This window comes from Triturus cristatus, unplaced genomic scaffold (assembly GCF_964204655.1).
Source record: "Triturus cristatus unplaced genomic scaffold, aTriCri1.1 SCAFFOLD_638, whole genome shotgun sequence".
Taxonomy (NCBI): domain Eukaryota; kingdom Metazoa; phylum Chordata; class Amphibia; order Caudata; family Salamandridae; genus Triturus; species Triturus cristatus.
Window position 1 is genome coordinate 14,775 of NW_028188162.1, and position 23,279 is coordinate 38,053.

At 33.3% G+C, this 23,279-nt stretch overlaps 16 non-coding genes across 16 annotated transcripts; all 16 read left to right on the top strand.

The window, feature by feature from the left end:
- Positions 1–244: 244 nt before the first annotated feature.
- On the top strand, positions 245–318 carry TRNAI-AAU (transfer RNA isoleucine (anticodon AAU)). Its single transcript has one exon. It is a non-coding gene; the product is annotated as a tRNA-Ile (tRNA).
- Positions 319–2,029: 1,711 nt separating this feature from the next.
- TRNAI-AAU (transfer RNA isoleucine (anticodon AAU)) lies at positions 2,030–2,103 on the top strand. Its single transcript has one exon. It is a non-coding gene; the product is annotated as a tRNA-Ile (tRNA).
- A 1,970-nt stretch (positions 2,104–4,073) lies between these two features.
- On the top strand, positions 4,074–4,147 carry TRNAI-AAU (transfer RNA isoleucine (anticodon AAU)). The gene has a single exon. It is a non-coding gene; the product is annotated as a tRNA-Ile (tRNA).
- Positions 4,148–4,929: 782 nt separating this feature from the next.
- TRNAI-AAU (transfer RNA isoleucine (anticodon AAU)) lies at positions 4,930–5,003 on the top strand. Its single transcript has one exon. It is a non-coding gene; the product is annotated as a tRNA-Ile (tRNA).
- Positions 5,004–5,526: 523 nt separating this feature from the next.
- TRNAI-AAU (transfer RNA isoleucine (anticodon AAU)) lies at positions 5,527–5,600 on the top strand. The gene has a single exon. It is a non-coding gene; the product is annotated as a tRNA-Ile (tRNA).
- Positions 5,601–6,973: 1,373 nt separating this feature from the next.
- TRNAI-AAU (transfer RNA isoleucine (anticodon AAU)) lies at positions 6,974–7,047 on the top strand. Its single transcript has one exon. It is a non-coding gene; the product is annotated as a tRNA-Ile (tRNA).
- Positions 7,048–7,829: 782 nt separating this feature from the next.
- Positions 7,830–7,903, top strand: TRNAI-AAU (transfer RNA isoleucine (anticodon AAU)). Its single transcript has one exon. It is a non-coding gene; the product is annotated as a tRNA-Ile (tRNA).
- A 1,976-nt stretch (positions 7,904–9,879) lies between these two features.
- On the top strand, positions 9,880–9,953 carry TRNAI-AAU (transfer RNA isoleucine (anticodon AAU)). The gene has a single exon. It is a non-coding gene; the product is annotated as a tRNA-Ile (tRNA).
- Positions 9,954–11,067: 1,114 nt separating this feature from the next.
- Positions 11,068–11,141, top strand: TRNAI-AAU (transfer RNA isoleucine (anticodon AAU)). The gene has a single exon. It is a non-coding gene; the product is annotated as a tRNA-Ile (tRNA).
- A 523-nt stretch (positions 11,142–11,664) lies between these two features.
- TRNAI-AAU (transfer RNA isoleucine (anticodon AAU)) lies at positions 11,665–11,738 on the top strand. Its single transcript has one exon. It is a non-coding gene; the product is annotated as a tRNA-Ile (tRNA).
- Positions 11,739–13,708: 1,970 nt separating this feature from the next.
- On the top strand, positions 13,709–13,782 carry TRNAI-AAU (transfer RNA isoleucine (anticodon AAU)). Its single transcript has one exon. It is a non-coding gene; the product is annotated as a tRNA-Ile (tRNA).
- Positions 13,783–15,493: 1,711 nt separating this feature from the next.
- TRNAI-AAU (transfer RNA isoleucine (anticodon AAU)) lies at positions 15,494–15,567 on the top strand. Its single transcript has one exon. It is a non-coding gene; the product is annotated as a tRNA-Ile (tRNA).
- A 782-nt stretch (positions 15,568–16,349) lies between these two features.
- TRNAI-AAU (transfer RNA isoleucine (anticodon AAU)) lies at positions 16,350–16,423 on the top strand. Its single transcript has one exon. It is a non-coding gene; the product is annotated as a tRNA-Ile (tRNA).
- A 1,976-nt stretch (positions 16,424–18,399) lies between these two features.
- TRNAI-AAU (transfer RNA isoleucine (anticodon AAU)) lies at positions 18,400–18,473 on the top strand. The gene has a single exon. It is a non-coding gene; the product is annotated as a tRNA-Ile (tRNA).
- A 1,114-nt stretch (positions 18,474–19,587) lies between these two features.
- TRNAI-AAU (transfer RNA isoleucine (anticodon AAU)) lies at positions 19,588–19,661 on the top strand. The gene has a single exon. It is a non-coding gene; the product is annotated as a tRNA-Ile (tRNA).
- Positions 19,662–21,372: 1,711 nt separating this feature from the next.
- Positions 21,373–21,446, top strand: TRNAI-AAU (transfer RNA isoleucine (anticodon AAU)). The gene has a single exon. It is a non-coding gene; the product is annotated as a tRNA-Ile (tRNA).
- Positions 21,447–23,279: the final 1,833 nt, after the last annotated feature.

Genomic DNA, 23,279 nt, shown 5'->3' on the forward strand with positions numbered 1-23,279 from the left:
ATATAGATGATGAACTGTTATTTATTGCTAAACCACATAGAACATACATTAATGGTTCTAAGTTTTAACACTAAGAATGAAAATCTCATTTGTATTGATTTTTTTGTGATATTTGTTTCTTCATGTCGATAATATATAAATATACCTTATGGGTAAACAGCTGAAAATAAGCTTTCAAACTATCTGGGGTTCACTGACATTAGCAATTCTTCATATGCTTGTCCCCCAGCCCAGCACAAACAGCGGCCTGTTAGCTCAGTTGGTTAGAGCGTGGTGCTAATAACGCCAAGGTCACAGGTTCGATCCCTGTACAGGCCAAGTTTCTGTGTTAAAAAATAGATGCTTTTTCTTGTGTCTCTTTGTTAACTGTATATCTCTTTGGAGCAAGAGCTGCTAGAATCATTAGTTGAATCAATTTGATATAGATGTGGAATTATATATTAATGTTAAAGTGCCTTGAACATCCATTAATGGTTGTAAGTTCTAACACTAAGTAACTAAATCTCTCATTTATTACAAGCATTTTCTTCTGTCTGATGTTTAGCTCTATATTTCCTTTGAGCAGGAGCTGATAGAATGAGTAGATGAATTAATTTAATATAGATGATGAACTGTTATTTATTGCTAAACCACATAGAACATACATTAATGGTTCTAAGTTTTAACACTAAGAATGAAAATCTCATTTGTATTGATTTTTTTGTGATATTTGTTTCTTCATGTCGATAATATATAAATATACCTTATGGGTAAACAGCTGAAAATAAGCTTTCAAACTATCTGCGGTTCACTGACATTAGCAATTCTTCATATGCTTGTCCCCCAGCCCAGCACGAACAACGGCCTGTTAGCACAGTTGGTTAGAGCGTGGTGCTAATAACGCCAAGGTCACAGGTTCGATCCCTGTACAGGCCAAGTTTCTGTGTTAAATAAAAGATGCTTTTTCTTCTGTCTCTTTGTTATCTGTATATCTCTTTGGAGCAAGAGCTGCTAGAATCATTAGTTGAATCAATTTGATATAGATGTGGAATTATATATTAATGTTAAAGTGCCTTGAACATCCATTAATGGTTGTAAGTTCTAACACTAAGTAACTAAATCTCTCATTTATTACAAGCATTTTCTTCTGTCTGATGTTTATCTCTATATTTCCTTTGAGCAGGAGCTGATAGAATGAGTAGATGAATTAATTTAATATAGATGATGAACTGTTATTTATTGCTAAACCACATAGAACATACATTAATGGTTCTAAGTTTTAACACTAAGAATGAAAATCTCATTTGTATTGATTTTTTTGTGATATTTGTTTCTTCATGTCGATAATATATAAATATACTTTATGGGTAAACAGCTGAAAATAAGCTTTCAAACTATCTGGGGTTCACTGACATTAGCAGTTCTGCATATGCTTGTCCCCCAGCACAGAACGAACGGCAGCCTGTTAGCTCAGTTGGTTAGAGCGTGGTGCTAATAACGCCAAGGTCACAGGTTCGATCCCTGTACAGGCCAAGTTTCTGTGTTAAAAAAAAGATGCTTTTTCTTGTGTCTCTTTGTTAACTGTATATCTCTTTGGAGCAAGAGCTGCTAGTAGTTGAATCAATTTGATATAGATGTGGAATTATATATTAATGTTAAAGTGCCTTGAACATCCATTAATGGTTGAAAGTTCTAACACTAAGTAACTAAATCTCTCATTTATTACAAGCATTTTCTTCTGTCTGATGTTTATCTCTATATTTCCTTTGAGCAGGAGCTGATAGAATGAGTAGATGAATTAATTTAATATAGATGATGAACTGTTATTTATTGCTAAACCACATGGAAAATACATTAATGGTTCTAAGTTTTAACACTAAGATTGAAAATCTCATTTGTATTGATTTTTTTGTGATATTTGTTTCTTCATGTCGATAATATATAAATATACCTTATGGGTAAACAGCTGAAAATAAGCTTTCAAACTATCTGGGGTTCACTGACATTCGCAATTCTTCATATGCTTGTCCCCCAGCCCAGCACAAACAGCGGCCTGTTAGCTCAGTTGGTTAGAGCGTGGTGCTAATAACGCCAAGGTCACAGGTTCGATCCCTGTACAGGCCAAGTTTCTGTGTTAAATAAAAGATGCTTTTTCTTCTGTCTCTTTGTTATCTGTATATCTCTTTGGAGCAAGAGCTGCTAGAATCATTAGTTGAATCAATTTGATATAGATGTGGAATTATATATTAATGTTAAAGTGCCTTGAACACCCATTAATGGTTCAAAGTTCTAACACTAAGTAATTAATCTCCCATTTATTACAAGTAATTTAGGAAAGTCTAGTTTTGATTTTTTGATAATGCTTAAAGACACCATGAATGTAAACAGCTGAATATAAGATTTCCATCTATCTCTGGTTAACAATCAGTAGCACTTCATCATCTGTTATTTCTTCACTAGTATGCTATAAAAATAGTAAGCCTATTATCTGATTCTGTTAGAACATGAAGTTAAAAATGCCAAGAACATACTTTCTACCACTCTCCAAGCAAACACTTAACGCTGCTTTAATGTTGAAATAAATGCATTTTCTTCTGTATCTTGTTTAAATCTATATTTCCTTTGAGCAGAAGCTGATAGAATGAGTAGATGAATTAATTTAATATAGATGATGAACTGTTATTTATTGCTAAACCACATAGAACATACATTAATGGTTCTAAGTTTTAACACTAAGAATGAAAATCTCATTTGTATTGATTTTTTTGTGATATTTGTTTCTTCATGTCGATAATATATAAATATACCTTATGGGTAAACAGCTGAAAATAAGCTTTCAAACTATCTGCGGTTCACTGACATTAGCAATTCTTCATATGCTTGTCCCCCAGCCCAGCACGAACAACGGCCTGTTAGCACAGTTGGTTAGAGCGTGGTGCTAATAACGCCAAGGTCACAGGTTCGATCCCTGTACAGGCCAAGTTTCTGTGTTAAATAAAAGATGCTTTTTCTTCTGTCTCTTTGTTATCTGTATATCTCTTTGGAGCAAGAGCTGCTAGAATCATTAGTTGAATCAATTTGATATAGATGTGGAATTATATATTAATGTTAAAGTGCCTTGAACATCCATTAATGGTTGTAAGTTCTAACACTAAGTAACTAAATCTCTCATTTATTACAAGCATTTTCTTCTGTCTGATGTTTATCTCTATATTTCCTTTGAGCAGGAGCTGATAGAATGAGTAGATGAATTAATTTAATATAGATGATGAACTGTTATTTATTGCTAAACCACATAGAACATACATTAATGGTTCTAAGTTTTAACACTAAGAATGAAAATCTCATTTGTATTGATTTTTTTGTGATATTTGTTTCTTCATGTCGATAATATATAAATATACTTTATGGGTAAACAGCTGAAAATAAGCTTTCAAACTATCTGGGGTTCACTGACATTAGCAGTTCTGCATATGCTTGTCCCCCAGCACAGAACGAACGGCAGCCTGTTAGCTCAGTTGGTTAGAGCGTGGTGCTAATAACGCCAAGGTCACAGGTTCGATCCCTGTACAGGCCAAGTTTCTGTGTTAAAAAAAAGATGCTTTTTCTTGTGTCTCTTTGTTAACTGTATATCTCTTTGGAGCAAGAGCTGCTAGTAGTTGAATCAATTTGATATAGATGTGGAATTATATATTAATGTTAAAGTGCCTTGAACATCCATTAATGGTTGAAAGTTCTAACACTAAGTAACTAAATCTCTCATTTATTACAAGCATTTTCTTCTGTCTGATGTTTATCTCTATATTTCCTTTGAGCAGGAGCTGATAGAATGAGTAGATGAATTAATTTAATATAGATGATGAACTGTTATTTATTGCTAAACCACATGGAAAATACATTAATGGTTCTAAGTTTTAACACTAAGATTGAAAATCTCATTTGTATTGATTTTTTTGTGATATTTGTTTCTTCATGTCGATAATATATAAATATACCTTATGGGTAAACAGCTGAAAATAAGCTTTCAAACTATCTGGGGTTCACTGACATTCGCAATTCTTCATATGCTTGTCCCCCAGCCCAGCACAAACAGCGGCCTGTTAGCTCAGTTGGTTAGAGCGTGGTGCTAATAACGCCAAGGTCACAGGTTCGATCCCTGTACAGGCCAAGTTTCTGTGTTAAATAAAAGATGCTTTTTCTTCTGTCTCTTTGTTATCTGTATATCTCTTTGGAGCAAGAGCTGCTAGAATCATTAGTTGAATCAATTTGATATAGATGTGGAATTATATATTAATGTTAAAGTGCCTTGAACACCCATTAATGGTTCAAAGTTCTAACACTAAGTAATTAATCTCCCATTTATTACAAGTAATTTAGGAAAGTCTAGTTTTGATTTTTTGATAATGCTTAAAGACACCATGAATGTAAACAGCTGAATATAAGATTTCCATCTATCTCTGGTTAACAATCAGTAGCACTTCATCATCTGTTATTTCTTCACTAGTATGCTATAAAAATAGTAAGCCTATTATCTGATTCTGTTAGAACATGAAGTTAAAAATGCCAAGAACATACTTTCTACCACTCTCCAAGCAAACACTTAACGCTGCTTTAATGTTGAAATAAATGCATTTTCTTCTGTATCTTGTTTAAATCTATATTTCCTTTGAGCAGAAGCTGATAGAATGAGTAGATGAATTAATTTAATATAGATGATGAACTGTTATTTATTACTAAACCACATGGAAAATACATTAATGGTTCTAAGTTTTAACACTAAGAATGAAAATCTCATTTGTATTGATTTTTTTGTGATATTTGTTTCTTCATGTCGATAATATATAAATATACCTTATGGGTAAACAGCTGAAAATAAGCTTTCAAACTATCTGGGGTTCACTGACATTAGCAGTTCTTCATATGCTTGTCCCCCAGCCCAGCACGAACAGCGGCCTGTTAGCTCAGTTGGTTAGAGCGTGGTGCTAATAACGCCAAGGTCACAGGTTCGATCCCTGTACAGGCCAAGTTTCTGTGTTAAATAAAAGATGCTTTTTCTTGTGTCTCTTTGTTAACTGTATATCTCTTTGGAGCAAGAGCTGCTAGAATCATTAGTTGAATCAATTTGATATAGATGTGGAATTATATATTAATGTTAAAGTGCCTTGAACATCCATTAATGGTTGTAAGTTCTAACACTAAGTAACTAAATCTCTCATTTATTACAAGCATTTTCTTCTGTCTGATGTTTATCTCTATATTTCCTTTGAGCAGGAGCTGATAGAATGAGTAGATGAATTAATTTAATATAGATGATGAACTGTTATTTATTGCTAAACCACATAGAACATACATTAATGGTTCTAAGTTTTAACACTAAGAATGAAAATCTCATTTGTATTGATTTTTTTGTGATATTTGTTTCTTCATGTCGATAATATATAAATATACCTTATGGGTAAACAGCTGAAAATAAGCTTTCAAACTATCTGGGGTTCACTGACATTAGCAATTCTTCATATGCTTGTCCCCCAGCCCAGCACAAACGGCGGCCTGTTAGCTCAGTTGGTTAGAGCGTGGTGCTAATAACGCCAAGGTCACAGGTTCGATCCCTGTACAGGCCAAGTTTCTGTGTTCAATAAAAGATGCTTTTTCTTGTGTCTCTTTGTTATCTGTATATCTCTTTGGAGCAAGAGCTGCTAGAATGATTAGTTGAATCAATTTGATATAGATGTGGAATTATATATTAATGTTAAAGTGCCTTGAACATCCATTAATGGTTCAAAGTTCTAACACTAAGTAATTAATCTCCCATTTATTACAAGTAATTTAGGAAAGTCTAGTTTTGATTTTTTGATAATGCTTAAAGACACCATGAATGTAAACAGCTGAATATAAGATTTCCATCTATCTCGGATTAACAATCAGTAGCACTTCATCATCTGTTATTTCTTCAGTAGTATGCTATAAATATAGTAAGCCTATTATCTGATTCTGTTAGAACATGAAGTTAAAAATGCCAAGAACATACTTTCTACCACTCTCCAAGCAAACACTTAACGCTGCTTTAATGTTGAAATAAATGCATTTTCTTCTGTATCTTGTTTAAATCTATATTTCCTTTGAGCAGAAGCTGATAGAATGAGTAGATGAATTAATTTAATATAGATGATGAACTGTTATTTATTGCTAAACCACATGGAAAATACATTAATGGTTCTAAGTTTTAACACTAAGAATGAAAATCTCATTTGTATTGATTTTTTTGTGATATTTGTTTCTTCATGTCGATAATATATAAATATACTTTATGGGTAAACAGCTGAAAATAAGCTTTCAAACTATCTGGGGTTCACTGACATTAGCAGTTCTGCATATGCTTGTCCCCCAGCACAGAACGAACGGCAGCCTGTTAGCTCAGTTGGTTAGAGCGTGGTGCTAATAACGCCAAGGTCACAGGTTCGATCCCTGTACAGGCCAAGTTTCTGTGTTAAAAAAAAGATGCTTTTTCTTGTGTCTCTTTGTTAACTGTATATCTCTTTGGAGCAAGAGCTGCTAGTAGTTGAATCAATTTGATATAGATGTGGAATTATATATTAATGTTAAAGTGCCTTGAACATCCATTAATGGTTGAAAGTTCTAACACTAAGTAACTAAATCTCTCATTTATTACAAGCATTTTCTTCTGTCTGATGTTTATCTCTATATTTCCTTTGAGCAGGAGCTGATAGAATGAGTAGATGAATTAATTTAATATAGATGATGAACTGTTATTTATTGCTAAACCACATGGAAAATACATTAATGGTTCTAAGTTTTAACACTAAGATTGAAAATCTCATTTGTATTGATTTTTTTGTGATATTTGTTTCTTCATGTCGATAATATATAAATATACCTTATGGGTAAACAGCTGAAAATAAGCTTTCAAACTATCTGGGGTTCACTGACATTCGCAATTCTTCATATGCTTGTCCCCCAGCCCAGCACAAACAGCGGCCTGTTAGCTCAGTTGGTTAGAGCGTGGTGCTAATAACGCCAAGGTCACAGGTTCGATCCCTGTACAGGCCAAGTTTCTGTGTTAAATAAAAGATGCTTTTTCTTCTGTCTCTTTGTTATCTGTATATCTCTTTGGAGCAAGAGCTGCTAGAATCATTAGTTGAATCAATTTGATATAGATGTGGAATTATATATTAATGTTAAAGTGCCTTGAACACCCATTAATGGTTCAAAGTTCTAACACTAAGTAATTAATCTCCCATTTATTACAAGTAATTTAGGAAAGTCTAGTTTTGATTTTTTGATAATGCTTAAAGACACCATGAATGTAAACAGCTGAATATAAGATTTCCATCTATCTCTGGTTAACAATCAGTAGCACTTCATCATCTGTTATTTCTTCACTAGTATGCTATAAAAATAGTAAGCCTATTATCTGATTCTGTTAGAACATGAAGTTAAAAATGCCAAGAACATACTTTCTACCACTCTCCAAGCAAACACTTAACGCTGCTTTAATGTTGAAATAAATGCATTTTCTTCTGTATCTTGTTTAAATCTATATTTCCTTTGAGCAGAAGCTGATAGAATGAGTAGATGAATTAATTTAATATAGATGATGAACTGTTATTTATTACTAAACCACATGGAAAATACATTAATGGTTCTAAGTTTTAACACTAAGAATGAAAATCTCATTTGTATTGATTTTTTTGTGATATTTGTTTCTTCATGTCGATAATATATAAATATACCTTATGGGTAAACAGCTGAAAATAAGCTTTCAAACTATCTGGGGTTCACTGACATTAGCAGTTCTTCATATGCTTGTCCCCCAGCCCAGCACGAACAGCGGCCTGTTAGCTCAGTTGGTTAGAGCGTGGTGCTAATAACGCCAAGGTCACAGGTTCGATCCCTGTACAGGCCAAGTTTCTGTGTTAAATAAAAGATGCTTTTTCTTGTGTCTCTTTGTTAACTGTATATCTCTTTGGAGCAAGAGCTGCTAGAATCATTAGTTGAATCAATTTGATATAGATGTGGAATTATATATTAATGTTAAAGTGCCTTGAACATCCATTAATGGTTGTAAGTTCTAACACTAAGTAACTAAATCTCTCATTTATTACAAGCATTTTCTTCTGTCTGATGTTTATCTCTATATTTCCTTTGAGCAGGAGCTGATAGAATGAGTAGATGAATTAATTTAATATAGATGATGAACTGTTATTTATTGCTAAACCACATAGAACATACATTAATGGTTCTAAGTTTTAACACTAAGAATGAAAATCTCATTTGTATTGATTTTTTTGTGATATTTGTTTCTTCATGTCGATAATATATAAATATACCTTATGGGTAAACAGCTGAAAATAAGCTTTCAAACTATCTGGGGTTCACTGACATTAGCAATTCTTCATATGCTTGTCCCCCAGCCCAGCACAAACAGCGGCCTGTTAGCTCAGTTGGTTAGAGCGTGGTGCTAATAACACCAAGCTCACAGGTTCGATCCCTGTACAGGCCAAGTTTCTGTGTTAAAAAAAAGATGCTTTTTCTTGTGTCTCTTTGTTAACTGTATATCTCTTTGGAGCAAGAGCTGCTAGAATCATTAGTTGAATCAATTTGATATAGATGTGGAATTATATATTAATGTTAAAGTGCCTTGAACATCCATTAATGGTTGTAAGTTCTAAAACTAAGTAACTAAATCTCTCATTTATTACAAGCATTTTCTTCTTTCTGATGTTTAGCTCTATATTTCCTTTGAGCAGGAGCTGATAGAATGAGTAGATGAATTAATTTAATATAGATGATGAACTGTTATTTATTGCTAAACCACATAGAACATACATTAATGGTTCTAAGTTTTAACACTAAGAATGAAAATCTCATTTGTATTGATTTTTTTGTGATATTTGTTTCTTCATGTCGATAATATATAAATATACCTTATGGGTAAACAGCTGAAAATAAGCTTTCAAACTATCTGGGGTTCACTGACATTAGCAATTCTTCATATGCTTGTCCCCCAGCCCAGCACGAACGGCGGCCTGTTAGCACAGTTGGTTAGAGCGTGGTGCTAATAACGCCAAGGTCACTGGTTCGATCCCTGTACATGCCAAGTTTCTGTGTTAAATAAAAGATGCTTTTTCTTCTGTCTCTTTGTTATCTGTATATCTCTTTGGAGCAAGAGCTGCTAGAATCATTAGTTGAATCAATTTGATATAGATGTGGAATTATATATTAATGTTAAAGTGCCTTGAACATCCATTAATGGTTCAAAGTTCTAACACTAAGTAATTAATCTCCCATTTATTACAAGTAATTTAGGAAAGTCTAGTTTTGATTTTTTGATAATGCTTAAAGACACCATGAATGTAAACAGCTGAATATAAGATTTCCATCTATCTCGGGTTAACAATCAGTAGCACTTCATCATCTGTTATTTCTTCAGTAGTATGCTATAAATATAGTAAGCCTATTATCTGATTCTGTTAGAACATGAAGTTAAAAATGCCAAGAACATACTTTCTACCACTCTCCAAGCAAACACTTAACGCTGCTTTAATGTTGAAATAGATGCATTTTCTTCTGTATCTTGTTTAAATCTATATTTCCTTTGAGCAGAAGCTGATAGAATGAGTAGATGAATTAATTTAATATAGATTATGAACTGTTATTTATTGCTAAACCACATGGAAAATACATTAATGGTTCTAAGTTTTAACACTAAGATTGAAAATCTCATTTGTATTGATTTTTTTGTGATATTTGTTTCTTCATGTCGATAATATATAAATATACCTTATGGGTAAACAGCTGAAAATAAGCTTTCAAACTATCTGGGGTTCACTGACATTAGCAATTCTTCATATGCTTGTCCCCCAGCCCAGCACGAGCGGCGGCCTGTTAGCTCAGTTGGTTAGAGCGTGGTGCTAATAACGCCAAGGTCACAGGTTCGATCCCTGTACAGGCCAAGTTTCTGTGTTAAATAAAAGATGCTTTTTCTTCTGTCTCTTTGTTATCTGTATATCTCTTTGGAGCAAGAGCTGCTAGAATCATTAGTTGAATCAATTTGATATAGATGTGGAATTATATATTAATGTTAAACTGCCTTGAACATCCATTAATGGTTGTAAGTTCTAACACTAAGTAACTAAATCTCTCATTTATTACAAGCATTTTCTTCTGTCTGATGTTTATCTCTATATTTCCTTTGAGCAGGAGCTGATAGAATGAGTAGATGAATTAATTTAATATAGATGATGAACTGTTATTTATTGCTAAACCACATAGAACATACATTAATGGTTCTAAGTTTTAACACTAAGAATGAAAATCTCATTTGTATTGATTTTTTTGTGATATTTGTTTCTTCATGTCGATAATATATAAATATACCTTATGGGTAAACAGCTGAAAATAAGCTTTCAATCTATCTGGGGTTCACTGACATTAGCAGTTCTGCATATGCTTGTCCCCCAGCCCAGCACGAACGGCGGCCTGTTAGCTCAGTTGGTTAGAGCGTGGTGCTAATAACGCCAAGGTCACAGGTTCCATCCCTGTACAGGCCAAGTTTCTGTGTTAAAAAAAAGATGCTTTTTCTTGTGTCTCTTTGTTAACTGTATATCTCTTTGGAGCAAGAGCTGCTAGTAGTTGAATCAATTTGATATAGATGTGGAATTATATATTAATGTTAAAGTGCCTTGAACATCCATTAATGGTTGTAAGTTCTAACACTAAGTAACTAAATCTCTCATTTATTACAAGCATTTTCTTCTGTCTGATGTTTATCTCTATATTTCCTTTGAGCAGGAGCTGATAGAATGAGTAGATGAATTAATTTAATATAGATGATGAACTGTTATTTATTGCTAAACCACATAGAACATACATTAATGGTTCTAAGTTTTAACACTAAGAATGAAAATCTCATTTGTATTGATTTTTTTGTGATATTTGTTTCTTCATGTCGATAATATATACATATACCTTATGGGTAAACAGCTGAAAATAAGCTTTCAAACTATCTGGGGTTCACTGACATTGGCAATTCTTCATATGCTTGTCCCCCAGCCCAGCACGAACAGCGGCCTGTTAGCTCAGTTGGTTAGAGCGTGGTGCTAATAACGCCAAGGTCACAGGTTCGATCCCTGTACAGGCCAAGTTTCTGGGTTAAAAAAAAGATGCTTTTTCTTGTGTCTCTTTGATAACTGTATATCTCTTTGGAGCAAGAGCTGCTAGAATCATTAGTTGAATCAATTTGATATAGATGTGGAATTATATATTAATGTTAAAGTGCCTTGAACATCCATTAATGGTTGTAAGTTCTAACACTAAGTAACTAAATCTCTCATTTATTACAAGCATTTTCTTCTGTCTGATGTTTATCTCTATATTTCCTTTGAGCAGGAGCTGATAGAATGAGTAGATGAATTAATTTAATATAGATGATGAACTGTTATTTATTGCTAAACCACATAGAACATACATTAATGGTTCTAAGTTTTAACACTAAGAATGAAAATCTCATTTGTATTGATTTTTTTGTGATATTTGTTTCTTCATGTCGATAATATATAAATATACCTTATGGGTAAACAGCTGAAAATAAGCTTTCAAACTATCTGGGGTTCACTGACATTGGCAATTCTTCATATGCTTGTCCCCCAGCCCAGCACAAACAGCGGCCTGTTAGCTCAGTTGGTTAGAGCGTGGTGCTAATAACGCCAAGGTCACAGGTTCGATCCCTGTACAGGCCAAGTTTCTGTGTTAAAAAAAAGATGCTTTTTCTTGTGTCTCTTTGTTAACTGTATATCTCTTTGGAGCAAGAGCTGCTAGAATGATTAGTTGAATCAATTTGATATAGATGTGGAATTATATATCAATGTTAAAGTGCCTTGAACATCCATTAATGGTTCAAAGTTCTAACACTAAGTAATTAATCTCCCATTTATTACAAGTAATTTAGGAAAGTCTAGTTTTGATTTTTTGATAATGCTTAAAGACACCATGAATGTAAACAGCTGAATATAAGATTTCCATCTATCTCGGGTTAACAATCAGTAGCACTTCATCATCTGTTATTTCTTCAGTAGTATGCTATAAATATAGTAAGCCTATTATCTGATTCTGTTAGAACATGAAGTTAAAAATGCCAAGAACATACTTTCTACCACTCTCCAAGCAAACACTTAACGCTGCTTTAATGTTGAAATAAATGCATTTTCTTCTGTATCTTGTTTAAATCTATATTTCCTTTGAGCAGAAGCTGATAGAATGAGTAGATGAATTAATTTAATATAGATGATGAACTGTTATTTATTGCTAAACCACATGGAAAATACATTAATGGTTCTAAGTTTTAACACTAAGAATGAAAATCTCATTTGTATTGATTTTTTTGTGATATTTGTTTCTTCATGTCGATAATATATAAATATACCTTATGGGTAAACAGCTGAAAATAAGCTTTCAAACTATCTGGGGTTCACTGACATTAGCAATTCTTCATATGCTTGTCCCCCAGCCCAGCACAAACAGCGGCCTGTTAGCTCAGTTGGTTAGAGCGTGGTGCTAATAACGCCAAGCTCACAGGTTCGATCCCTGTACAGGCCAAGTTTCTGTGTTAAAAAAAAGATGCTTTTTCTTGTGTCTCTTTGTTAACTGTATATCTCTTTGGAGCAAGAGCTGCTAGAATCATTAGTTGAATCAATTTGATATAGATGTGGAATTATATATTAATGTTAAAGTGCCTTGAACATCCATTAATGGTTGTAAGTTCTAACACTAAGTAACTAAATCTCTCATTTATTACAAGCATTTTCTTCTTTCTGATGTTTAGCTCTATATTTCCTTTGAGCAGGAGCTGATAGAATGAGTAGATGAATTAATTTAATATAGATGATGAACTGTTATTTATTGCTAAACCACATAGAACATACATTAATGGTTCTAAGTTTTAACACTAAGAATGAAAATCTCATTTGTATTGATTTTTTTGTGATATTTGTTTCTTCATGTCGATAATATATAAATATACCTTATGGGTAAACAGCTGAAAATAAGCTTTCAATCTATCTGGGGTTCACTGACATTAGCAGTTCTGCATATGCTTGTCCCCCAGCCCAGCACGAACGGCGGCCTGTTAGCTCAGTTGGTTAGAGCGTGGTGCTAATAACACCAAGGTCACAGGTTCCATCCCTGTACAGGCCAAGTTTCTGTGTTAAAAAAAAGATGCTTTTTCTTGTGTCTCTTTGTTAACTGTATATCTCTTTGGAGCAAGAGCTGCTAGTAGTTGAATCAATTTGATATAGATGTGGAATTATATATTAATGTTAAAGTGCCTTGAACATCCATTAATGGTTGTAAGTTCTAACACTAAGTAACTAAATCTCTCATTTATTACAAGCATTTTCTTCTGTCTGATGTTTATCTCTATATTTCCTTTGAGCAGGAGCTGATAGAATGAGTAGATGAATTAATTTAATATAGATGATGAACTGTTATTTATTGCTAAACCACATAGAACATACATTAATGGTTCTAAGTTTTAACACTAAGAATGAAAATCTCATTTGTATTGATTTTTTTGTGATATTTGTTTCTTCATGTCGATAATATATAAATATACCTTATGGGTAAACAGCTGAAAATAAGCTTTCAAACTATCTGGGGTTCACTGACATTAGCAATTCTTCATATGCTTGTCCCCCAGCCCAGCACAAACAGCGGCCTGTTAGCTCAGTTGGTTAGAGCGTGGTGCTAATAACGCCAAGGTCACAGGTTCGATCCCTGTACAGGCCAAGTTTCTGTGTTAAAAAATAGATGCTTTTTCTTGTGTCTCTTTGTTAACTGTATATCTCTTTGGAGCAAGAGCTGCTAGAATCATTAGTTGAATCAATTTGATATAGATGTGGAATTATATATTAATGTTAAAGTGCCTTGAACATCCATTAATGGTTGTAAGTTCTAACACTAAGTAACTAAATCTCTCATTTATTACAAGCATTTTCTTCTGTCTGATGTTTAGCTCTATATTTCCTTTGAGCAGGAGCTGATAGAATGAGTAGATGAATTAATTTAATATAGATGATGAACTGTTATTTATTGCTAAACCACATAGAACATACATTAATGGTTCTAAGTTTTAACACTAAGAATGAAAATCTCATTTGTATTGATTTTTTTGTGATATTTGTTTCTTCATGTCGATAATATATAAATATACCTTATGGGTAAACAGCTGAAAATAAGCTTTCAAACTATCTGCGGTTCACTGACATTAGCAATTCTTCATATGCTTGTCCCCCAGCCCAGCACGAACAACGGCCTGTTAGCACAGTTGGTTAGAGCGTGGTGCTAATAACGCCAAGGTCACAGGTTCGATCCCTGTACAGGCCAAGTTTCTGTGTTAAATAAAAGATGCTTTTTCTTCTGTCTCTTTGTTATCTGTATATCTCTTTGGAGCAAGAGCTGCTAGAATCATTAGTTGAATCAATTTGATATAGATGTGGAATTATATATTAATGTTAAAGTGCCTTGAACATCCATTAATGGTTGTAAGTTCTAACACTAAGTAACTAAATCTCTCATTTATTACAAGCATTTTCTTCTGTCTGATGTTTATCTCTATATTTCCTTTGAGCAGGAGCTGATAGAATGAGTAGATGAATTAATTTAATATAGATGATGAACTGTTATTTATTGCTAAACCACATAGAACATACATTAATGGTTCTAAGTTTTAACACTAAGAATGAAAATCTCATTTGTATTGATTTTTTTGTGATATTTGTTTCTTCATGTCGATAATATATAAATATACTTTATGGGTAAACAGCTGAAAATAAGCTTTCAAACTATCTGGGGTTCACTGACATTAGCAGTTCTGCATATGCTTGTCCCCCAGCACAGAACGAACGGCAGCCTGTTAGCTCAGTTGGTTAGAGCGTGGTGCTAATAACGCCAAGGTCACAGGTTCGATCCCTGTACAGGCCAAGTTTCTGTGTTAAAAAAAAGATGCTTTTTCTTGTGTCTCTTTGTTAACTGTATATCTCTTTGGAGCAAGAGCTGCTAGTAGTTGAATCAATTTGATATAGATGTGGAATTATATATTAATGTTAAAGTGCCTTGAACATCCATTAATGGTTGAAAGTTCTAACACTAAGTAACTAAATCTCTCATTTATTACAAGCATTTTCTTCTGTCTGATGTTTATCTCTATATTTCCTTTGAGCAGGAGCTGATAGAATGAGTAGATGAATTAATTTAATATAGATGATGAACTGTTATTTATTGCTAAACCACATGGAAAATACATTAATGGTTCTAAGTTTTAACACTAAGATTGAAAATCTCATTTGTATTGATTTTTTTGTGATATTTGTTTCTTCATGTCGATAATATATAAATATACCTTATGGGTAAACAGCTGAAAATAAGCTTTCAAACTATCTGGGGTTCACTGACATTCGCAATTCTTCATATGCTTGTCCCCCAGCCCAGCACAAACAGCGGCCTGTTAGCTCAGTTGGTTAGAGCGTGGTGCTAATAACGCCAAGGTCACAGGTTCGATCCCTGTACAGGCCAAGTTTCTGTGTTAAATAAAAGATGCTTTTTCTTCTGTCTCTTTGTTATCTGTATATCTCTTTGGAGCAAGAGCTGCTAGAATCATTAGTTGAATCAATTTGATATAGATGTGGAATTATATATTAATGTTAAAGTGCCTTGAACACCCATTAATGGTTCAAAGTTCTAACACTAAGTAATTAATCTCCCATTTATTACAAGTAATTTAGGAAAGTCTAGTTTTGATTTTTTGATAATGCTTAAAGACACCATGAATGTAAACAGCTGAATATAAGATTTCCATCTATCTCTGGTTAACAATCAGTAGCACTTCATCATCTGTTATTTCTTCACTAGTATGCTATAAAAATAGTAAGCCTATTATCTGATTCTGTTAGAACATGAAGTTAAAAATGCCAAGAACATACTTTCTACCACTCTCCAAGCAAACACTTAACGCTGCTTTAATGTTGAAATAAATGCATTTTCTTCTGTATCTTGTTTAAATCTATATTTCCTTTGAGCAGAAGCTGATAGAATGAGTAGATGAATTAATTTAATATAGATGATGAACTGTTATTTATTACTAAACCACATGGAAAATACATTAATGGTTCTAAGTTTTAACACTAAGAATGAAAATCTCATTTGTATTGATTTTTTTGTGATATTTGTTTCTTCATGTCGATAATATATAAATATACCTTATGGGTAAACAGCTGAAAATAAGCTTTCAAACTATCTGGGGTTCACTGACATTAGCAGTTCTTCATATGCTTGTCCCCCAGCCCAGCACGAACAGCGGCCTGTTAGCTCAGTTGGTTAGAGCGTGGTGCTAATAACGCCAAGGTCACAGGTTCGATCCCTGTACAGGCCAAGTTTCTGTGTTAAATAAAAGATGCTTTTTCTTGTGTCTCTTTGTTAACTGTATATCTCTTTGGAGCAAGAGCTGCTAGAATCATTAGTTGAATCAATTTGATATAGATGTGGAATTATATATTAATGTTAAAGTGCCTTGAACATCCATTAATGGTTGTAAGTTCTAACACTAAGTAACTAAATCTCTCATTTATTACAAGCATTTTCTTCTGTCTGATGTTTATCTCTATATTTCCTTTGAGCAGGAGCTGATAGAATGAGTAGATGAATTAATTTAATATAGATGATGAACTGTTATTTATTGCTAAACCACATAGAACATACATTAATGGTTCTAAGTTTTAACACTAAGAATGAAAATCTCATTTGTATTGATTTTTTTGTGATATTTGTTTCTTCATGTCGATAATATATAAATATACCTTATGGGTAAACAGCTGAAAATAAGCTTTCAAACTATCTGGGGTTCACTGACATTAGCAATTCTTCATATGCTTGTCCCCCAGCCCAGCACAAACAGCGGCCTGTTAGCTCAGTTGGTTAGAGCGTGGTGCTAATAACGCCAAGCTCACAGGTTCGATCCCTGTACAGGCCAAGTTTCTGTGTTAAAAAAAAGATGCTTTTTCTTGTGTCTCTTTGTTAACTGTATATCTCTTTGGAGCAAGAGCTGCTAGAATCATTAGTTGAATCAATTTGATATAGATGTGGAATTATATATTAATGTTAAAGTGCCTTGAACATCCATTAATGGTTGTAAGTTCTAACACTAAGTAACTAAATCTCTCATTTATTACAAGCATTTTCTTCTTTCTGATGTTTAGCTCTATATTTCCTTTGAGCAGGAGCTGATAGAATGAGTAGATGAATTAATTTAATATAGATGATGAACTGTTATTTATTGCTAAACCACATAGAACATACATTAATGGTTCTAAGTTTTAACACTAAGAATGAAAATCTCATTTGTATTGATTTTTTTGTGATATTTGTTTCTTCATGTCGATAATATATAAATATACCTTATGGGTAAACAGCTGAAAATAAGCTTTCAAACTATCTGGGGTTCACTGACATTAGCAATTCTTCATATGCTTGTCCCCCAGCCCAGCACGAACGGCGGCCTGTTAGCACAGTTGGTTAGAGCGTGGTGCTAATAACGCCAAGGTCACTGGTTCGATCCCTGTACATGCCAAGTTTCTGTGTTAAATAAAAGATGCTTTTTCTTCTGTCTCTTTGTTATCTGTATATCTCTTTGGAGCAAGAGCTGCTAGAATCATTAGTTGAATCAATTTGATATAGATGTGGAATTATATATTAATGTTAAAGTGCCTTGAACATCCATTAATGGTTCAAAGTTCTAACACTAAGTAATTAATCTCCCATTTATTACAAGTAATTTAGGAAAGTCTAGTTTTGATTTTTTGATAATGCTTAAAGACACCATGAATGTAAACAGCTGAATATAAGATTTCCATCTATCTCGGGTTAACAATCAGTAGCACTTCATCATCTGTTATTTCTTCAGTAGTATGCTATAAATATAGTAAGCCTATTATCTGATTCTGTTAGAACATGAAGTTAAAAATGCCAAGAACATACTTTCTACCACTCTCCAAGCAAACACTTAACGCTGCTTTAATGTTGAAATAGATGCATTTTCTTCTGTATCTTGTTTAAATCTATATTTCCTTTGAGCAGAAGCTGATAGAATGAGTAGATGAATTAATTTAATATAGATTATGAACTGTTATTTATTGCTAAACCACATGGAAAATACATTAATGGTTCTAAGTTTTAACACTAAGATTGAAAATCTCATTTGTATTGATTTTTTTGTGATATTTGTTTCTTCATGTCGATAATATATAAATATACCTTATGGGTAAACAGCTGAAAATAAGCTTTCAAACTATCTGGGGTTCACTGACATTAGCAATTCTTCATATGCTTGTCCCCCAGCCCAGCACGAGCGGCGGCCTGTTAGCTCAGTTGGTTAGAGCGTGGTGCTAATAACGCCAAGGTCACAGGTTCGATCCCTGTACAGGCCAAGTTTCTGTGTTAAATAAAAGATGCTTTTTCTTCTGTCTCTTTGTTATCTGTATATCTCTTTGGAGCAAGAGCTGCTAGAATCATTAGTTGAATCAATTTGATATAGATGTGGAATTATATATTAATGTTAAAGTGCCTTGAACATCCATTAATGGTTGTAAGTTCTAACACTAAGTAACTAAATCTCTCATTTATTACAAGCATTTTCTTCTGTCTGATGTTTATCTCTATATTTCCTTTGAGCAGGAGCTGATAGAATGAGTAGATGAATTAATTTAATATAGATGATGAACTGTTATTTATTGCTAAACCACATAGAACATACATTAATGGTTCTAAGTTTTAACACTAAGAATGAAAATCTCATTTGTATTGATTTTTTTGTGATATTTGTTTCTTCATGTCGATAATATATAAATATACCTTATGGGTAAACAGCTGAAAATAAGCTTTCAATCTATCTGGGGTTCACTGACATTAGCAGTTCTGCATATGCTTGTCCCCCAGCCCAGCACGAACGGCGGCCTGTTAGCTCAGTTGGTTAGAGCGTGGTGCTAATAACGCCAAGGTCACAGGTTCCATCCCTGTACAGGCCAAGTTTCTGTGTTAAAAAAAAGATGCTTTTTCTTGTGTCTCTTTGTTAACTGTATATCTCTTTGGAGCAAGAGCTGCTAGTAGTTGAATCAATTTGATATAGATGTGGAATTATATATTAATGTTAAAGTGCCTTGAACATCCATTAATGGTTGTAAGTTCTAACACTAAGTAACTAAATCTCTCATTTATTACAAGCATTTTCTTCTGTCTGATGTTTATCTCTATATTTCCTTTGAGCAGGAGCTGATAGAATGAGTAGATGAATTAATTTAATATAGATGATGAACTGTTATTTATTGCTAAACCACATAGAACATACATTAATGGTTCTAAGTTTTAACACTAAGAATGAAAATCTCATTTGTATTGATTTTTTTGTGATATTTGTTTCTTCATGTCGATAATATATAAATATACCTTATGGGTAAACAGCTGAAAATAAGCTTTCAAACTATCTGGGGTTCACTGACATTAGCAATTCTTCATATGCTTGTCCCCCAGCCCAGCACAAACAGCGGCCTGTTAGCTCAGTTGGTTAGAGCGTGGTGCTAATAACGCCAAGGTCACAGGTTCGATCCCTGTACAGGCCAAGTTTCTGTGTTAAAAAATAGATGCTTTTTCTTGTGTCTCTTTGTTAACTGTATATCTCTTTGGAGCAAGAGCTGCTAGAATCATTAGTTGAATCAATTTGATATAGATGTGGAATTATATATTAATGTTAAAGTGCCTTGAACATCCATTAATGGTTGTAAGTTCTAACACTAAGTAACTAAATCTCTCATTTATTACAAGCATTTTCTTCTGTCTGATGTTTAGCTCTATATTTCCTTTGAGCAGGAGCTGATAGAATGAGTAGATGAATTAATTTAATATAGATGATGAACTGTTATTTATTGCTAAACCACATAGAACATACATTAATGGTTCTAAGTTTTAACACTAAGAATGAAAATCTCATTTGTATTGATTTTTTTGTGATATTTGTTTCTTCATGTCGATAATATATAAATATACCTTATGGGTAAACAGCTGAAAATAAGCTTTCAAACTATCTGCGGTTCACTGACATTAGCAATTCTTCATATGCTTGTCCCCCAGCCCAGCACGAACAACGGCCTGTTAGCACAGTTGGTTAGAGCGTGGTGCTAATAACGCCAAGGTCACAGGTTCGATCCCTGTACAGGCCAAGTTTCTGTGTTAAATAAAAGATGCTTTTTCTTCTGTCTCTTTGTTATCTGTATATCTCTTTGGAGCAAGAGCTGCTAGAATCATTAGTTGAATCAATTTGATATAGATGTGGAATTATATATTAATGTTAAAGTGCCTTGAACATCCATTAATGGTTGTAAGTTCTAACACTAAGTAACTAAATCTCTCATTTATTACAAGCATTTTCTTCTGTCTGATGTTTATCTCTATATTTCCTTTGAGCAGGAGCTGATAGAATGAGTAGATGAATTAATTTAATATAGATGATGAACTGTTATTTATTGCTAAACCACATAGAACATACATTAATGGTTCTAAGTTTTAACACTAAGAATGAAAATCTCATTTGTATTGATTTTTTTGTGATATTTGTTTCTTCATGTCGATAATATATAAATATACTTTATGGGTAAACAGCTGAAAATAAGCTTTCAAACTATCTGGGGTTCACTGACATTAGCAGTTCTGCATATGCTTGTCCCCCAGCACAGAACGAACGGCAGCCTGTTAGCTCAGTTGGTTAGAGCGTGGTGCTAATAACGCCAAGGTCACAGGTTCGATCCCTGTACAGGCCAAGTTTCTGTGTTAAAAAAAAGATGCTTTTTCTTGTGTCTCTTTGTTAACTGTATATCTCTTTGGAGCAAGAGCTGCTAGTAGTTGAATCAATTTGATATAGATGTGGAATTATATATTAATGTTAAAGTGCCTTGAACATCCATTAATGGTTGAAAGTTCTAACACTAAGTAACTAAATCTCTCATTTATTACAAGCATTTTCTTCTGTCTGATGTTTATCTCTATATTTCCTTTGAGCAGGAGCTGATAGAATGAGTAGATGAATTAATTTAATATAGATGATGAACTGTTATTTATTGCTAAACCACATGGAAAATACATTAATGGTTCTAAGTTTTAACACTAAGATTGAAAATCTCATTTGTATTGATTTTTTTGTGATATTTGTTTCTTCATGTCGATAATATATAAATATACCTTATGGGTAAACAGCTGAAAATAAGCTTTCAAACTATCTGGGGTTCACTGACATTCGCAATTCTTCATATGCTTGTCCCCCAGCCCAGCACAAACAGCGGCCTGTTAGCTCAGTTGGTTAGAGCGTGGTGCTAATAACGCCAAGGTCACAGGTTCGATCCCTGTACAGGCCAAGTTTCTGTGTTAAATAAAAGATGCTTTTTCTTCTGTCTCTTTGTTATCTGTATATCTCTTTGGAGCAAGAGCTGCTAGAATCATTAGTTGAATCAATTTGATATAGATGTGGAATTATATATTAATGTTAAAGTGCCTTGAACACCCATTAATGGTTCAAAGTTCTAACACTAAGTAATTAATCTCCCATTTATTACAAGTAATTTAGGAAAGTCTAGTTTTGATTTTTTGATAATGCTTAAAGACACCATGAATGTAAACAGCTGAATATAAGATTTCCATCTATCTCTGGTTAACAATCAGTAGCACTTCATCATCTGTTATTTCTTCACTAGTATGCTATAAAAATAGTAAGCCTATTATCTGATTCTGTTAGAACATGAAGTTAAAAATGCCAAGAACATACTTTCTACCACTCTCCAAGCAAACACTTAACGCTGCTTTAATGTTGAAATAAATGCATTTTCTTCTGTATCTTGTTTAAATCTATATTTCCTTTGAGCAGAAGCTGATAGAATGAGTAGATGAATTAATTTAATATAGATGATGAACTGTTATTTATTGCTAAACCACATAGAACATACATTAATGGTTCTAAGTTTTAACACTAAGAATGAAAATCTCATTTGTATTGATTTTTTTGTGATATTTGTTTCTTCATGTCGATAATATATAAATATACCTTATGGGTAAACAGCTGAAAATAAGCTTTCAAACTATCTGCGGTTCACTGACATTAGCAATTCTTCATATGCTTGTCCCCCAGCCCAGCACGAACAACGGCCTGTTAGCACAGTTGGTTAGAGCGTGGTGCTAATAACGCCAAGGTCACAGGTTCGATCCCTGTACAGGCCAAGTTTCTGTGTTAAATAAAAGATGCTTTTTCTTCTGTCTCTTTGTTATCTGTATATCTCTTTGGAGCAAGAGCTGCTAGAATCATTAGTTGAATCAATTTGATATAGATGTGGAATTATATATTAATGTTAAAGTGCCTTGAACATCCATTAATGGTTGTAAGTTCTAACACTAAGTAACTAAATCTCTCATTTATTACAAGCATTTTCTTCTGTCTGATGTTTATCTCTATATTTCCTTTGAGCAGGAGCTGATAGAATGAGTAGATGAATTAATTTAATATAGATGATGAACTGTTATTTATTGCTAAACCACATAGAACATACATTAATGGTTCTAAGTTTTAACACTAAGAATGAAAATCTCATTTGTATTGATTTTTTTGTGATATTTGTTTCTTCATGTCGATAATATATAAATATACTTTATGGGTAAACAGCTGAAAATAAGCTTTCAAACTATCTGGGGTTCACTGACATTAGCAGTTCTGCATATGCTTGTCCCCCAGCACAGAACGAACGGCAGCCTGTTAGCTCAGTTGGTTAGAGCGTGGTGCTAATAACGCCAAGGTCACAGGTTCGATCCCTGTACAGGCCAAGTTTCTGTGTTAAAAAAAAGATGCTTTTTCTTGTGTCTCTTTGTTAACTGTATATCTCTTTGGAGCAAGAGCTGCTAGTAGTTGAATCAATTTGATATAGATGTGGAATTATATATTAATGTTAAAGTGCCTTGAACATCCATTAATGGTTGAAAGTTCTAACACTAAGTAACTAAATCTCTCATTTATTACAAGCATTTTCTTCTGTCTGATGTTTATCTCTATATTTCCTTTGAGCAGGAGCTGATAGAATGAGTAGATGAATTAATTTAATATAGATGATGAACTGTTATTTATTGCTAAACCACATGGAAAATACATTAATGGTTCTAAGTTTTAACACTAAGATTGAAAATCTCATTTGTATTGATTTTTTTGT